Source organism: Pteropus medius, unplaced genomic scaffold (assembly GCF_902729225.1).
Source record: "Pteropus medius unplaced genomic scaffold, Ma_sr-lr_union100, whole genome shotgun sequence".
NCBI classification, from domain to species: domain Eukaryota; kingdom Metazoa; phylum Chordata; class Mammalia; order Chiroptera; family Pteropodidae; genus Pteropus; species Pteropus medius.
This window is the reverse complement of record NW_024349225.1, coordinates 15802785-15819078: the sequence shown is the minus strand read 5'-3', so window position 1 is coordinate 15819078 and position 16294 is coordinate 15802785. Positions and strand designations below refer to the sequence as shown.

Here is a 16294-nt window from a genome sequence, read left to right as displayed (position 1 = left end):
GAAATATACAGGCGGCGGGAAAAAAATTAAACGTGGGAGCCTAGAGACGGTGATTATTTCTGGACAGTGAGATGATAGGTGATTTTAGTTTCTTCTTTAGGATTCTTTTCATGTGTTCCAAATCTTCTATAATAAATGCAGAGTCTTTTTATAATCACATATAATTACTTTTTAAAAGAGAAATGGCCTAGTGACGTTGCCTGGATGAGCTGAAAGTGGCATTTTCCCCCATTCCCAGAGATAAGGCTCTTCCAAGAACGAGGACATCTGTGTCAAGGCCACTGAACCAATAGCAAAGTGCATGACCAGGACATACTAGTAGACTCTACACACTTGTGGGCAAAAGACCTCCACTTTTGCAGGTACTTTTCCCCTCGAGAGAGTGGCCAAGTGGGTCCCAAACCCATAACGAGAAAGGCCAGGGGACACCTGTTCTCGGCCACCAGCCCAGGAGAAGGCCTCCCACCAAGGGAGGCAGACGGAGCAGAGTGATGGACGCGAGGTGACGTGCTGGTGGCAGCACATGGAGCAGGTGGGCCCGGATCTGCGTGCCAGGTCTGGGTGCCACCCTGAGCCCCACGAGCGGACGCTGCATGTTCACTCTTCCCACGTGGGAAATATTTTTTTGGCCAGAAAAGGTTGGAGTTGGAGATAGTTGTTAAGCCAGAGAATTGATTACAGATCTCATTTAGCAAGCTGGCTCAAACACATACATGAATGCGAAGTGGTACAACCTACTTGCTCGTGAGTCCTTTTAAGTCACTTAAATACGAGCACAGACACATATTTATAAGAAACAAACACTTGAGAGGCACGGTCTCTTCTCTTTACCTATAAATTAACCCCAAACTGTCTTTCCAATCCATAGAGACTTGCCGAAGCGAAGAGACCACCCACACGGCCATCTGTTTTCCTGCTATGACAGATCTGACTGTGTCACAGTACAGTCGCCCCTCGGTGCCCACGGGGACTGGTTTCAGGGCCCCCCAGATACCAAATCCTCAGACGCTCGAGTCCCTTCTACGAAATGGGTAGCATTGGCATGTAACCTATGCACGTCCTCCCCTGTACTTTATGTCACCTTAGGTGACCTACAATACCTAATTCGTGTAAATGCTGGATAAACAGTCGTCACGCTGTGAGGTTGAGGGAACAATTACGAGAAAAAAGTACATGTTTAGTACTCATACAACCGTCACCGGCCTAACTACACAGTCCACGTCAGCAACAACGTGAGATTTTTTTCCTGGTATTTTTGATCCGTGGTTGGTTGACGCCACAGGATGTGCAACCCGGAGACACAGAGGGCCGACTGTATAGCTGAAAAACCCACACTAGAGACCCAAGTCCACGTGTAGCTTGCTGATCCCCCCTTCTGGGCCTCGCACGCCACCCTGACCAAATCCGGAGCCCTGAGGCCTGCTGAGGGCTCGCCAGTCCCTGGGAGCGCGCGGCCCCGTGTGGCTCACTCGCCTGCCTGGACGGGATGCTCCTTCACGGCCTTCCTGATTGAGTTCCGTCTGTCCCTGGACACTCTTCAACAGATGCGAGAGACAGCGAGTAGCAAGCATATGGGATGATGCTCACGGTGAAGCCTCGGCTCTGGCCAAGCTCCCTGCAAAGTGGGGGGCGGAGGGGGGGGCGCCTGGCCTGCGTCAGAACTGCAACCAGGAGGAACCGTGGGAAGCGCGTCACAGATGCAGAAGAGCCTGCACGCGGCACAGAGACCGAGGCAGGGCGTGGCCGGAGAGGGGCCAGGAGGGGCCTGCGGGGCACTCAAGGAGAGGGAGCCTCCACGGCCGGCCAGCAGTGCAGCCCACAAGGCCAGGGGGAAGGCTCGCCCCGATCAGCCGCCTCCGAGTCCTGGATTCAACCGAACCGCGGCCCACCATCGGCGCTGACACCGTGCGGCAGGCCACGCACCCCTCGCCGCCTACGAAGTGGGGATGATGAAGCCCGAAGCCCGGCCCCCGGCCCCGAGCTGCGGGAGAGCTCCCCGTGACATGAGGAGCTCGCCCAGTGCCTGCCCCACCGGAAGTTAACCCCTGCTGGGCTGCGAACGACTCTCCACGCGCCTCTCTGGACTTGGGCAGCTGACCGCTGGCCAGGGCCCAGGGGGCCGGTCACGCCCTCTGAGATCTGCTCTCTTCACAGTGCCCCAGAAGAAACCGAAGCAGCCCTTTCCATCACGAGTCCCCATAGCGTCGAAGTGTCCCCGACACAGGAGGCTCCGAGACCCACAGAAGGGCCTGCCGCTTTGGGGAGCAACCGAAGTCACCCGCGATGGTACGTGTAGCCGGCGGCCGCGCCTAATCCTGGGCCTGCAGACTGAGAGGAGGCGCTTCTTCTGCAGGTCCCTGTACGACATGACGCTGGTACATTCCGCCACGCGAAGCACAGCCACGGGTGGGAGGGGACACGGAACATCTGCCACAGGCCGAGCACGTGACGGGAACAGCTGGGCCTAATCCCTATGATGGCACCAAGAGGCATTTTGCTTTCTCTCGTTTTGTGGATGAAAATGAGACTCAAGAGGCTGCACAACTTGTCCACGCGTTGAGTCCTCGGAGCCGTGACTTCCACACTGTTAGTCCCTCGGTCGCATCTCGGCCCCACACACCCCTCCACCGTCCCCCTTCTCCCCAGTGCCTGCTCACTGAGGAGAAGGTGACGATGGACGCTCGCACGTCCGCACGGATTTAAGCCGTTACGTGTCTCCGGGCATTTGAGATTTCCACAGGGCCGTGCTTCCCGCAACGAAAACCCTTAATGCCACAGGATGGAAGGCGTCCCCGCCGGAAAGATGTCATTATTGAATGAGAGGGGAGGGAAAACAGGAAAAGGGCATCAGAGCCTAAACAAATAACATCAGCACGCAATCTTTAATGAATGGCTCATCCAACGTGATCTACCGAAATCCAGAAGGTTTAGCAGAAGACGCTTTAAACCCAGTTTATACGGCAAATCGCCCCTGAAGAAGAATCAACATCAAGTTAATCCGCGTTTAATAATTCAGTTTCAGGATGTTAAAACATATTTCTCTTGGAGTACCTGCATCTATGACTGATAACAGGGCAACCAAGAAACACGGTGGGGAAAAAAAAAAAAGTATTATTTTGGAACTATACCTTTAGCAACAACCAAGAGGTGTCAGTTAGCTCCTCTCGACTCCTGGCTTCATTTCCCAAATCCTTTCTTTCCCCCTCAGACCACCTCTGGGCCTGGCCTTGACCCAACATGACTGTTGGTCACTTGGTTCAAATACCTAGGACCAGCTAGCTGCCCAAGAACCTTCTGTGGGCCAAGGGACATTGGGTCAGAGGACTCTTCAGAGACCCCTGGGAAGAGTCGGACACGTGGCGAGTCTGATCCATGAGGAGACTTGCCGATGTGACAGTGGCAGGTGGCAGGTGGCAGGCTGGTGCCCTCACCAAGCCCACACGATTCTCAGCCAGCGTCCTGAGTTCTCACCAAATCATTTTGAGCTCAGAGCTGACCAAGAGGCCTGCCATCAACTGAAACGTGCTCACGACCTCAGGCCTGACGCAGGACCGTTCCCCTAACTCTCCCCTCAACCTTCTGGAAAGAGCTTTCTCATCACTAATGTCCCCTCACATGGGCCGGCGTGCAGGGCCGACCAGCAGAGCTCCCCAGACACACATCACACAGGAGGACTCGGGTTTAGGTCCGCAGCTGACCGCAGCGCAGCCCCCGGCACCCTGCCTCCCCCGCGCTCCAGCTCCCTGGAAGCCTGCAGCGCACCGGAGGAAATTAAAAGCAAATTTGCATCGCCTCCGCTCAGAGCTGGAGCGCGGGTTTAATCTGCATTTATTTGCACAGCGCCCGCGTGTAATATCGCGGAGGGGCCCGGAGCTCTCCCGCCACACGCTCCCCCCCATCTCGGCACCATCCCAGGCAGCCCGCGGGGCGGGCGGACGATGGAGGGACTTGGCAGCCTGGGGGCTGAGCCCGGACACTCCTGTGTGGCATCTGCGGACGAGGGACGCAGAGGGGCCGGAGTCGGACAGCCGTAGACGCTGATCGAGAACGAGTCAGAACCCAGGCGTCTGCTGCCTTATGTGCAAATCACACTGAAATGCTCCTCACGCCCATTGTGCAAACACAGAGATCTGACGAACGCCGCCAACTCTCAGGACGGGCCCGACGCCACCCCAAAGCGGGCACAAGGCCTGGGCGGGGGGGCAGCTGCCTCGTGCCATCTGTGGGGACCCCCGGTGGCCCATCATAATATCCTTCCCCTTAACAGGCGAATTTCCTCCGGCTCTGGGTCTGCTGGGTGTGACACCCACCTGCTTGTCACCCCACCTGGCACCGGATGGCTGGATACCGCGACAGCAGACCACACACGCGCACGCACATGCACGTGCTCACCCACAGAGTCTCACCGAATCCCCGCCACCACCCTCTGCTCACTTCACACCCACATGAAGGGCCCTCCCCTCGTTTACACGGACAAGCAGCTTCCAGCTGACGGAATTCGCGTAAAGAAAAAAAAAAGCAAAGGTGAGAACGCTTGGCCAAAGATGGTCCTCCCGTGTCAGAAATCACAGCCGGGTTCCAGGACGGCCCTTCAGGAAGAAAACGAAATCGGGGGGAACGGCAGAGGGAAAGCAAACGCAGGAGCGCCCGAGACGACAAACAGACTCAGCCGCCTGCCTTCTCCGCGTTCCTGCGTTTCCAGCGGCCTCCGAGTTACTCATCCCTGGAAAGCCACTTCCTCTTTCAAGGAGAAGTATTTCTCTGCGACATGACTTCTCTCACTCAGCTCCACTTACGTCGATGGCTCTTGGGGAAGGGAGGGGCACCAATCATGGAAGGCTGGAGCACAGCGGGCCTTGGACACGTCGCCCGCTTCCCTTTCTGCACAGAGGAAGCTGGAAGCTGCGAGGCCCCCACTTTGCTCAGTCACAGTTAAGTGACTGTCCCAAGGCGAGGCAGACGGACGCTCAGACAGCAGACACGATGGGGACCCCACACCCGCCTCCACTCCTCGTCCCCTGTACCGCGGAGAGAGGCAGGTGTTCTGACGTGTCGGCGATGCTGGCCCAAACTTCCTCCGCACCCGCCCGCCCTCGACGGTGACGTCCCGCGTCCTTGCCGTCCACTTCTCTACTGTCCATCAAAAACACCCGTGCCCAGTGGCCCTCGACTTCACTGGGTACCGTGAAGGTGAACGGGACAGTGGTGCTAAACTTTTGATAAAAGCGTCGCCCGTCAAGTTAGCTGCACGATGACGAGGACGACGGCCACACCACGATTCCTCTGCCTCACGGAGCCGGCCGCGGAGCCAACCCTCGCCAGACGCGGCAGCCCCGTAACTGGGCGCGGCCGCTTTCCCCCTGGCTGCCAGGAAGCTCGGGACCACGATGCCCATCACCGAGTGGCCCCTCCGTGCCTGCCTTCCGGACTCCTCCTAAGCCACATCGCCCCTTCGTTACTTGGCTGTCATTATTTCATTCTTGTTTCGATCAGTTTTGGTATCTCTGATGTCTTCGTTGGTTCGAGCTGCTCTAACAAACACCGCAGACCGGGGGGGTGGGGGGGCGGCGGGAAGCAAAGACAGAAAACATTTATCGCCCACAGTCCTGAGGCTGGGAAGTCCAAGGTCGAGGCCCCAGTGAGGGCCTGCCTCACGGATGGCGCCTCCGTGCTCTGTCCTCACGTGACTGGGAATGAGCTCAGGTCGCTTCCTCTTCCTACCAGGGCACGAATCTCATCGTGAGGTCCTGACCCTCATGACCTCGTCTAACCTTAATCGCCTCCCAAAGGCCCCCCTCGAAACACCAGCACACGTGACAGCCCTGCAGTCCCCAGCATGTGATATTGCTGTAAACCGCCTCAGCTCTTTGTGGGAACGGCACCGTACAAACAACGATGAGCAACTTCTCAAGCTTCGAGAAGGAAGATAATGTACAATGTTCATACATCTCGGACCAAAACCAGGGAAGTAGAGTGAGGGGAGTGACAACATCCCTTTTGTACCAAGATTATACACTGGGCAGACAGACGGACAGACGGAGTCCAAGACAGCCCCCGAGCGGGGAGGCACCCCGGGGCGGCTGGCCCTCCCGCAGCCAGCAGCGTTCCTGCCCCGTCTGTCCAGGACAGCGATCGATCACGTACTTTACAGTCACAGCGGCACCTGACTCACCCCAGACGTGCCAGGGATGCGGACACCTTGTGGTTGGCTGAGCTTTTAGGGTGTTCGTGGACCCTCGTCACACATTACAGAAGCACGAGACAGGTGAGGGGGAAGCGCGTCCCTCAGCTGGAAGGGTGGCCAGCAACCACGGGCCGCTTGGCTTCGGCAGCCCAGCGACTTAGTCCTCCAGACAGCACCCAGGCCTCCCCCCTCTGGCCCCAGGAGACAGAGCAGGGCGGGAGCCGGCGGCAGGGACGCGGTGTAAGCGGCCAGGGCAGGACCGAGAAGGAAGCCCTGTCCCCACGCTCAGTGCCCTGCCCGATGCCAAGACCCCCGCCTCACCCTTCCCTGAGCGGGCTGCCCGAGCCACGGGGCTCAGGGTGGCTTCGAGGCAGCAGCAGCCGCAATAAGCTCTGTGCGTCTCCTGCATGGGGTCCCGTCCGGCCTACGGGCCGGGCCGCCCCACATCAGATGCTGCCATTTTCTTAATGCAAGAGCTGGCCCCTCCCCCACTGGCATGCCGATCCTGGAGGAGGGGCCGGTCCCGGCAGACACTGGGCCACGCTCGGCCTGAAGCTGGTTCTGGACGAGGCATGTGAGGCCAGGCTCCACGCTCCACCAACCTGGGCCTCGGTTTCCTCATCGGTGACATGGGACAGGGACGGAACCCACCTCACGGGATGGGGAGGACCACGGTTCATGTGGGCTCATGGCGAGCACCATGCACCCGCTAGCTTCTCCTCTCCAAAGTCTGGTCCTCCAAGGTCACGGTCCAGTCCCAGAAAGGAAGATGCCCAACAGCCGTGGACGTTCGGCCTTCTCTCTATTATTTGCAAAAATGTACCACTTCCTGTCCGGGACCGCCCGCTTTGGGGTGGCATCAGGCCCGTCCTTAGAGTTGGCGGTTTCCATTGGAATGTGAGTATGTATTTGTGGTGCGTGGTTTGGCTTCCATCATGCTCCGTGGGGACGTGACTTAGTGGCTGCTGATCCAGAGGGAATGATGACAAGACCTGAACCCAACCTGAAACCTGGAGCCGAGTCCGGGTAACCTGCAGCCTGAAAGAGAGGCGCCCCGCCAACCTAGAGACCACGAGTAAGAAAGACGCGAGCGTGGCTTTGAAAGGTCTGCGCTGCGGGAGGTGCGTTACGCAGCGTTCCTGTGCCACTCGCTGACCGAGACACCTGCAGGCGCTCGACTGGCAGCCTGTTCTCTCTCTCTCTGCGTCACACAGTGACAGCTCCCCCCCAAACGCAGTCGGTGCAGATGGTCTCAACCTCCCCGCTGGTCTGTCGGTGGCTCTCACACCATCGTGCCCCCCATGTATGAGCCCTGACACCTCCCAGGCACGAGGCGGCTGGCGGCTTGGCCACCTCCACCTGACTTCCCGCCATCGGCGGGATCTCTGCTCCCGTCCCGTGGGAAGCCGTGTGTGTCATCTCGCCGTCTTCCCTCTCCCGCTGTGAACCGGTCAGCAAGACAGAGGGCTCGGCCCCGAGCTGCTGGCAGCGACTCTCCCCGTGTCCACCCAGGCAAAAGACAGATGCTGCGTCTGCGCACTTGGCCTGCGGCTTCGTGCGAGGACATCGGGCGGTGTGGGCAAGGCGGGCCAGACGTCCCTTCCCGTTCCAGAAACGGCAGGAGATTCATCTGCTGACCAGCACAGGGAGCAAAGCCAGGCACGGCCGTGGACGTGGACAGAAAGCAAGAAGAAAGAGAACAGGGAGGGAGGGGCAAAGAAAGGGAGCGACGAACAACTCGCGTGTGAAAACCGACCCCCATCACCTCGCCGGCCTCGCAACTCCGTCCGCCAGACCTCACAGTCCAGGTGCAAGAAGCTACAGTGTCATAGGTCTCTGCTACCCACAGGACGTGACAGCCATTCCACGAGAATTCTGGACAGCCCACATGCCACATGGGCGTAAAGGGGCGGGGGGCTGGTCTGCGCAAGCCACCACGCCACTCAGTCGTCAGCCACCGACGTGCCCACACCACGCCACAGGCAGAACAAAAGGCCATCGGGATGCCCGTCCGGGGTCGTGCTACGCCCAGGAGCATTCTGGGTGGCACCGTGTGCACATATGTAGCAAACGCGCTGCCAGGTGCTATCTGAGTCCCCCGTAACCTCCAGATGTCCACCACGCCCTACACACGGCCACCGGAGTGTGCAGCTGAGCTGCCCCGGCCCTCCACACACACCTGTGGGGAACTCCCACCCATAGGAGCCTGGCCCCCGGCGGGGGGGACCCAGAAGGAGTTGGGGGAGTCATAGGCACAAACCTTCTCTGTATCTGAACTGGCATTTGGACTCGGGGCCTCAATGAAAACGGGCCCCGAATGTCAGCACGCTTCGAGTCTGAACTTCTCAGAAAAGCCTGTGAAGGCCGCAGCCGTTCTGCGGTCATGCTTGCCACTCCCCATTTCCTCTTTGGTTCCAGAAAGGCCGAGACACAGAACCGCTTCCGGAGGCCCAGCGGCCAGAGAAGGGCGTCCGGAGCCGCTGGCCCAGTTGGCAGGGACGAAAGGAGGGCGTCGCCCGCCCCGGAGGAAACGGTCTGGCGGGAAGGTGGTCAGCACGGCCTACGCGCATGACCCGCCCGCGTCTGGCCCAGCGCGGGAGGCCCGTCCAGGGGCCACAGAGGTCCCCACCGAGGGCCACGGAGCCCGCGGTCAGCGCCCAAGGACTGAACGCCCACGCGGAGCCGAGAGCGCCCCGGCCACCTGCACGCGTGTCACCTCGGGGCTCGTCCCGGCGGCAGAGCGTGAGGAACGGACGGGACGGTCGAGAAGGCGACCGAGCCCGGCGAGTCCGTCAGTGGGGACGGCCAGGCGCCCGGTCGCAGCAAGGAAAGCGGACCTCTGAGGCCGGGCAGGACGCAAGCTTCGCCCGCGACACCCGGCTGCGCTCGCGAGCCGCGCTCTGCCGGGAGCTGGACGCGGCGCGCCCGCGACAGTGCCGCGCGCCTCGCCGCCACCCGGTCCGCCTCGCTGTCACCCCGTCCGCCTCGCCGTCACCCCGCCCGCCTCGCCGTCACCCCGTGCTGCGCGTAGGGCCATCGAGGTTCAGGACCGCTGAGCCACTCGGTCAACACCACGGGGCTCTCGCAGTGGCGACGTGGGCGACGTGGTCCCCTTGCGCCCGGGCCGCGCCGGCTTTCCCGAGGGCGCGCGCACCCCGAAGGCCCCGCCACCGCCCCTCCCCCTCCAGAGCGCCTGGGCCGCCTCGTAGATGACGCCCCCCGAGGCTCGCGGCGGCTCATGTTCCCTCGTGGGTCCCCTCTGGAAAGCGGAGCCGCTCACAGAAACACCTCCTTCCCGACATTCCTTGGGCGACTGGAAGGGGAGCCCCCCCGCCCCCAAACCCCGCAGCCATTTGGAAGCGATTACCGCCGAGATACCCTGACAGAGTGAGTGATGCGGAGGGCTCACTCCGGGATGCCGAGCGCAGACGAGCGGGCCGCGGTCCCCACCCCCAGCGCTTGGCACGGGCCGCTGCAGAGAAGCCCCGGGTCCCACTTGGAGGCCGCTTTCCAAAGCTTGCTTCCCACCCTCTGATACATGGGATCAACTATAATAATAAAAACCTGGCAGGAAAGGCACCTCTGCCTAGCAAGAGCCCCCAGTGGCAAAACCGAGGACGTCCCGGAGGTGGGGGTGGGGGCTGGAGGGCAGACTGTCAGCTCATTTGTTACCTCTGGCGGAGATGCAGGGGCCCTGGGACTCCCCGCAGGCCTGTGCGCTGTCTGCTCGGTGCCTTCTGCCCTTTTCCTGGAGGGCCCCTCCCCCACCCCTCCAGCCCTGTCCTCCCGCCCCTTCCTGTGGCTTCAGCTCACACTTGGACTCTTGGGGTGACACACTCACCCTGCGTGGCTCTTGGCAGCTTCCCCAGAGAGGAACCCAAAACCGGTGGCAGCTGACATTGCCAGGTGCCCAGGTGAGCCACCCCTGTAGAAGTCACTGGGTGTCCCAGCCCAGAGAGAGGGTGTGTCCCGCCCCACTGCCTCCAAGAATGAAAACGAGCTCATCCGCCACCCCGCGTGGTCACCGCCCGCCCGGCGTGGTCAAGTCCCCAAGGCTGTGCCACTGGATGGTCACCACCACCTCGCAGCACAAACATCCTTCCCATTTTACAGACGAACAGAAGCCTCCAGAACACAAAACGCTGCCCAGTGCCCCAACGTCCGTAAGTAGCCATCATCATGTGAACCCAGGCCTGGGGACCAAAGGCGAGTCCCCTCCTCCCCCGACTCATGTCGGAGTTACAGACTTTCTGGATTCTCGTCCCTTCCCTGAAGGCAGGGACGGCTGACACCCGCTGCAATTCGTCCTAGCTCCCTGCGGCATGAACTCGAATTCTTCATCAGTGACAGTGTCTGTGACCCACGCTCTCCCCGTGGCCTGGTCTCTTGCCACCTTCCTGACTTCGCCCCCCTGCACCCAGCTCTCTTACTGGGTGGGTGGATGTGGCGTGGACCCAGCTACGAAATCAGTGCGAGCGCAGGGAGAAGCAGCACCTTGGTTTCTTACTCAACAGAAAGCCACCAGATGGAGCATTGCGACGCACAGGGGCCCCCGCCAGAACCACAGGGCTCCCAGATGGAGCAGTGAGTACGCGTGAGTTATTGGGCACAGCCAGACCTCCCTCGTCGCACCCGTGACGCCCACGAGGGACTGGAGACAAAGCAGCCCAGTGTCTGTGCAGAATGAGCAATTAACAGGGGGTCCTGCGTGGCCCACGCCCCTTCCCTTCCCCACCTTCCCTTTGCTCCTGGGCCTTTGGTCTGGTCTCATCTTAGCAAATATTCGGGGAGTTAGGCCAGTCCTTCCGTGAGAAGTCCCGGGACGTGCGAGGTGTGGGTCGTGAGGTCTGCTGGGAAGTGACCGCCGGCCGGACGGCACAACCAGGAGTTCGGATCGCTCAGACCTTCTTGGTGTTGCACGGACGCGGGGACTTGCGATGCAGAGGGACACTCTGCAGACGGGAAGCTACTAGAAGAATCGGGCAAATTCGGTCATCTGCAGGACAATGAAAGACCTTTGCCCACGAAAGCTGCCAGTAGAACAGTATCTGCTCTCACGTCCCCAATCGGGGCGTCTGCTTCTATTCCGACTCCGCTTCCTCTAGTTCTCACGTCCAAGGGGTCTGAGGCTGATGATGGAATCCCAAGAACTAAGCATTTCGGTCAACAGGACCCAGAGTTTTCGTGCCACGGGGCCCCTCATCTCCCCTGGGGGCACCTGGCTGGGATCAGAGCGGCCACAACAAGCTGCAGTCACTGTCTGAGCTTCGCAGCTGACGGGCACGCAGGCCTGAATGTTCGTCACCGCGGGAAAATGGTCTCCCGGGTGTGAAAACAGTCTCAGGCCAGGTCGCCCCTGCACCACGACCCCAGGTCGGGTGGGTGTGTGCGGCAAGAAGCCTCTCAGGTGGATTCCGACACCAGTGGATGTCCCCAAGCCCATTCTGCTTGCACCTAAGAGGTCACATGGCGGAGCATGCCACCCATAGGACCCCAGGTACTGTGACCGACAGTCGCAGAGGTCCACCGGCCGGCTCCTAGCAGCCTGGTGTCCCCGCAGAGACAGGCCTGAAGACAGGAAGTGACCCCCAGTGCTGCACCGGAGGCCCAGACACGCCAGACTCCGGAGACCATCAGCCTCGTTCCCAGACTGTCACCAAAGGTCTAGGGCTGGCAGCCTGGCTGGGCAGGTTCTAGTCTGCAGAGCCTGGACTGAAGAGACAGTGGGGGCACCCCAGCCCAGAGGCTCCTGCGGGGCGAGGCCTCCATCTCTGGGCCACCCCACGCATGGGCTTCAGGCTCTTTGAAAGACGACGGGGACACTTGCTGTGAGGCCCCAGTCTCCGGGATGCTTCTCGCGGGCACCGGGTGCGGCATGCGGTTCACAAGCACGAGAGTGCCCACTGCCTTCCGTCTCAACTCGCAGCCGCAGGTCGCCCGGAAGGGACCCCCAGCCACCGTGGCCATGCAGCCGGGGGTCCTGAGCCGCCCGCCCCGCCTCTAGAACGAGGCGACCACGCACTGCAGCGTCCCCACGTCCCTAACAGCCTAGACAGACACAGACGGCTTCTGCGTTTTCCTTGACCTTCTAAATGCCCAGACTGTGGGGTTTCTTTAAAGGCCTGGAACATCGACCTCCCTCATACTGTTACAACACGCTCTGAGGTTGGAAACTGTGCCCATGAGCACAGGGGACAGTCATTGCTGCGAGACGGCAGCGGGGCGCACCAGACAGCATGCGCGCGGGGCCAGGAGCTCGCAGGCACCGAGCGCGGCGCGGCCCCTCTGAGCCGTTGTTCTGAGAAAGGTTTCACCGCATCGTTGCCTTCGATTTTTTCTGTATAAAACAGTTACGCTTCCGGTGACAGATTAAAGAGATCTGATCGTAAACTCCTTGACCCTCTTCCCATCCACAGCTGGGCCCGTGACTCCTTACCACGAGCCTGGGTGGCCGCCGTGACAGTGGAAGCGACGGGAGTCACGCCGTGCCGGCTTCCGGGCCCCGACCGTAAGGCCGGCAGCTTCCACGTCCTGCTCTGGGGTCTCTCGCTCTCGGGAACCAGCCTCCACGCTGCAAGGAAGCCCGAATATGGAGGGGACCGAGGCCGACGGCCCCGGCCGAGCTCACGGGCAAGGGCCGGGACCGCCTGCCGCGCCCGTGCGCGAGCCACATTGCTGAAGGTCCCCCGTCCCCAGCTGAGCCACCCCAGCTGACAGCGCATCAAACGCGATGAGCCACCCCGCCAAGCCCCGCCCAGCGGCGGGTCCCTGCTGGTTTGGGCCACGGCCGTCTGGGGCGCTTGGCTGTGCGGCAGGACACACCGGGAACTCAGACGCAGACTCTGGGCGGAGGTGGGGACTGGACCGGGTACGGAGGAGGCGTCACCTGCCAGAACCGTGCCTGACGCGGAGCAGCACTGTTCGGCGTGCACCTGCGTGACCTCTCAGGCCCGGCGCCGGAGGGAGGCACAGCGCCCCGTCTTCAGAGGTTAGGAATTACCATTCAGAACTACGCTAAGGTATCAAGGACCTCGTTCTTCACCATTTCATTGTTAAGAATTAATAACTTAAGGAGAATTAAATCAAGCCCAGGACCCTTCCGAGGTCGGGGCTCTGGGTGACAGCGCAGGTGGCACCCCGGCTCCCGACCCCAGCCCCTGCACTCAGAAGACGCCAGCCTCCCCTCGGAAACCGTTTGGAAGTGACCAAGCACCTCCACACAGAGTCACCTCAGTAGTCCTTGCCTCTGGCGCTGGTGCTAAGGGTGGGGTGGGGTGGGGTGCTCAAGGAGAAGAGTTTTAAAAGACGCTGTTCACCAAGGTGGGAGGGTCAGGGAAAGCCCCGGAGGGTGGCAGAGCGCCCCAGGGCGGGGACAGGGGCAGGGTGGGGAGCAGCAACTGTGTGGAGGACACGGGACAGCGGCCAGGTCTTCTGATGAGAGGACGAAACCAGCGCGTGGGGACCGCACGGGGAGGGGGCCAGGGACGTCGCCGCCCTCGGCCCTCCTACAGCAGGCGGGCTGGGACGGGCCTCTCGGAGCCTCTCGGCGGTCCCGGTTTCCACCTGAAGCCACGCGCCCCGTCACGGTCTGTCCTGTCCCCGCCACGCTCAGAACCTGGGGCCGGACAGTCTGTGCTGTCCCCGCGGGATGACTGCGCCAGAACCCGGGCCAGCCCTGCCCCACAGCCTCGAGGAGGGGCCGGAGCAGCAAACAGAGGCCACCTCCACAGCTGACACCAACTTGAGAAATAACTGCCGCCTCAGCCATGTGTGTGGGAGATGGGGGAGGGTGTGGCAGCGGGGAGGGACGGCCACCACGTGTGAGGTTTCTGAGCTTCCGAACAGCTTATCTCTTAGAGGGGCTGTGGCAAAAGCGGGGGCAGCAGGTCACCGGATCGGCCTCGAAGAGCCGAACTTCCCAGGATGCTTCCAGCGGGCTCCAGCGACTTCGCGGGGCGCGCGCAGGTCTGCGGTGGCGTCCCCACACGGCGTCCCCACACGGCGTCCCCACACCTCGCCCGCTCCGGGCTTTGCGCTGCGATGGGTGGCAGGGTGCAGCCGCCCTCGTGCCGGGGACAGCTCCCCCTTTCCAGCTCGTCCCCCGCCGCACTGTCCCCGCCTCGCGTCTCGGCCTCTCCCCGTCTCATCCCCCCGGTCTCACCCCTGCGTTTCAGAAAACACGTTCCCTGGCGCCGCCTTTCTCTCTCTTTTGACCCCTCATTCTGAGGATCCCCTTCCTTTTCTCTTTGGCCCCGCAGCACAGACGGCCACGGTTTCCAGACACGAGAGACTTTTGGGACCGTCTCGCTTTATGCGAAGCTGGCCGGTTCCCTTTCTGCAGCGGCCCAGCCTGGAGGCTTCACGCACGTCAATCACCCAACCATTACGAACGACACCGACTGGACTAGCTCAGGGCGCAGCCAGCGGGGACTGCAATGTGTCCTTTCTACAGCAGTTAGGACGCTGTGACACGGACGCCCGGCCCGTCCAGCCTCGCATGAGACACCTGGACAAAGACAGCCCGGATGTCCTCGGAGGAGGGAGTCATACAGAAAGCATGTGCCCCCCACACACTTCCACGTCGAACTCGCCCTTCCGTATCCGTTAGCATCTTGCTCTGCAGAATCAGGCAAAACTGGAATCTGCTCATTAAAACAAAATAACTATAAAACTTCGGACACAGCAAACGCCTGCCCATCGAGGCACCTCTGGTGCGTCGCCACGTGGGGAGAGAGAAAGCCAGCCCGGGGACGTGGGGCACACCCACCCACCCGTGACGATCGGGTCCTTCCGACCGGGGCTCGGGCCCAGGCTCCTGCAAACCGTTATCTAACGTGATCCCCCTCGAAGCAGGAGGCGGGATTCGAACACACCACCCCCGGCTGAAGCGGGCTCCGGCACACGGCCCGCGCGCCCTCGTGGACCCCACGTCGCCCTCCAGGTTCAGGGTCACCCTTCCGTTAATGACCCGCCACTTATCCACGGGGTCACTGGCTGCCTGGCCACCCGCTGTATCTGTGTCGGGTAAATTCAGGAAGCCATCGGGGGCGGCCACGAAGGCGACGGGATTGAGGGAGCGTCTCCCGCGGCCGAGAGGGGAAGCGGGGCACAGGAGGAGCGCACCCGCCCGCTCAGCCCCGTGCTCCCCCTTCCCCTTCCCCCGACAGGCGGGGGCATCGAGATGCCCTTCTGGGCTTTTCTCTTAGCACCTTATCTCCACTTCCTTTCAAAGTCATCCCGCGGCTCACAGCTGTCCGTGCTACCTTTTCGACATCCTGTTCACCTTAAGGTTCTGTTCGGGCAAAAGTAATTTAATGACAGCGCCATAAAAAGGGAGAAAGAGCAGTTTACTCATTAACCAAAAAAAAAAAAAGTCTGACTTTCAGGGTCCGGCTTCATCCGCGCTTCGCCTGCGGCCTCCCAGCCCACGCAGACCCCTGCCCCCCACACGCACACACACGCACGTGCGCACACACACACGCACACGCCGCGAACACGGAGGCTAAGTGACTCTCACGCCGGCAGCGCCGGGGCCGAGGGAGGGGTCCGAATGCGCATGAAGCCCGCCGCCTCCTGTGCAGAGCGCTGGCCAAGGCGGCCACTGTTTCTCGTCCCTGTCCCCCAGGCTCCAGGCCACTGCCTCCACGCTCAGGCAGCGGCGGGGTGGGCCACTGAGCCAACCACAACCTCAGGCCCCTTCTCCCGGACGACTTCTGCCAGAGGGGCATCCGCCGGCCTTGATGGGATGGAAGTGGCAGCCCCTGGGCGGCTGCTGGAGAGCTTTCCGAAGGAGAAAAGACTCAGCGGCTGGGGCTCTCTGGCCTTTCACCCTTCACCTTTGACCCGACCCTCTCCTTCCTGCCTGGAATGGGACTGGGAAGCTGGAGCCACACCGTCTTCCTGTGGCCCTGAGGACGCAGGCCGTGTGCTAGGGACGGAAAGGAGGAATCCAGAAAGAGCTGACAGCATTGGTGGCTTCTCCATCTCTGCCGCCCTCCAGGTCTCCGGACATGGGGAGACAAGCTCCTCTGTGCTTCAGCCAGGGAGCGCGGAGTTCCCTGGTGTTGGAGCTGGATGTAATTCAGCTGAGATCCCTCCCCTGCTCCCTCC

At 61.3% G+C, this 16294-nt stretch overlaps 1 protein-coding gene across 1 annotated transcript in view; it reads right to left on the bottom strand.

The window, feature by feature from the left end:
• LMX1A (LIM homeobox transcription factor 1 alpha) overlaps positions 1–16294 on the bottom strand; it is a 113518-nt gene that overhangs the window by 59311 nt on the left and 37913 nt on the right. The window lies entirely within an intron of this gene.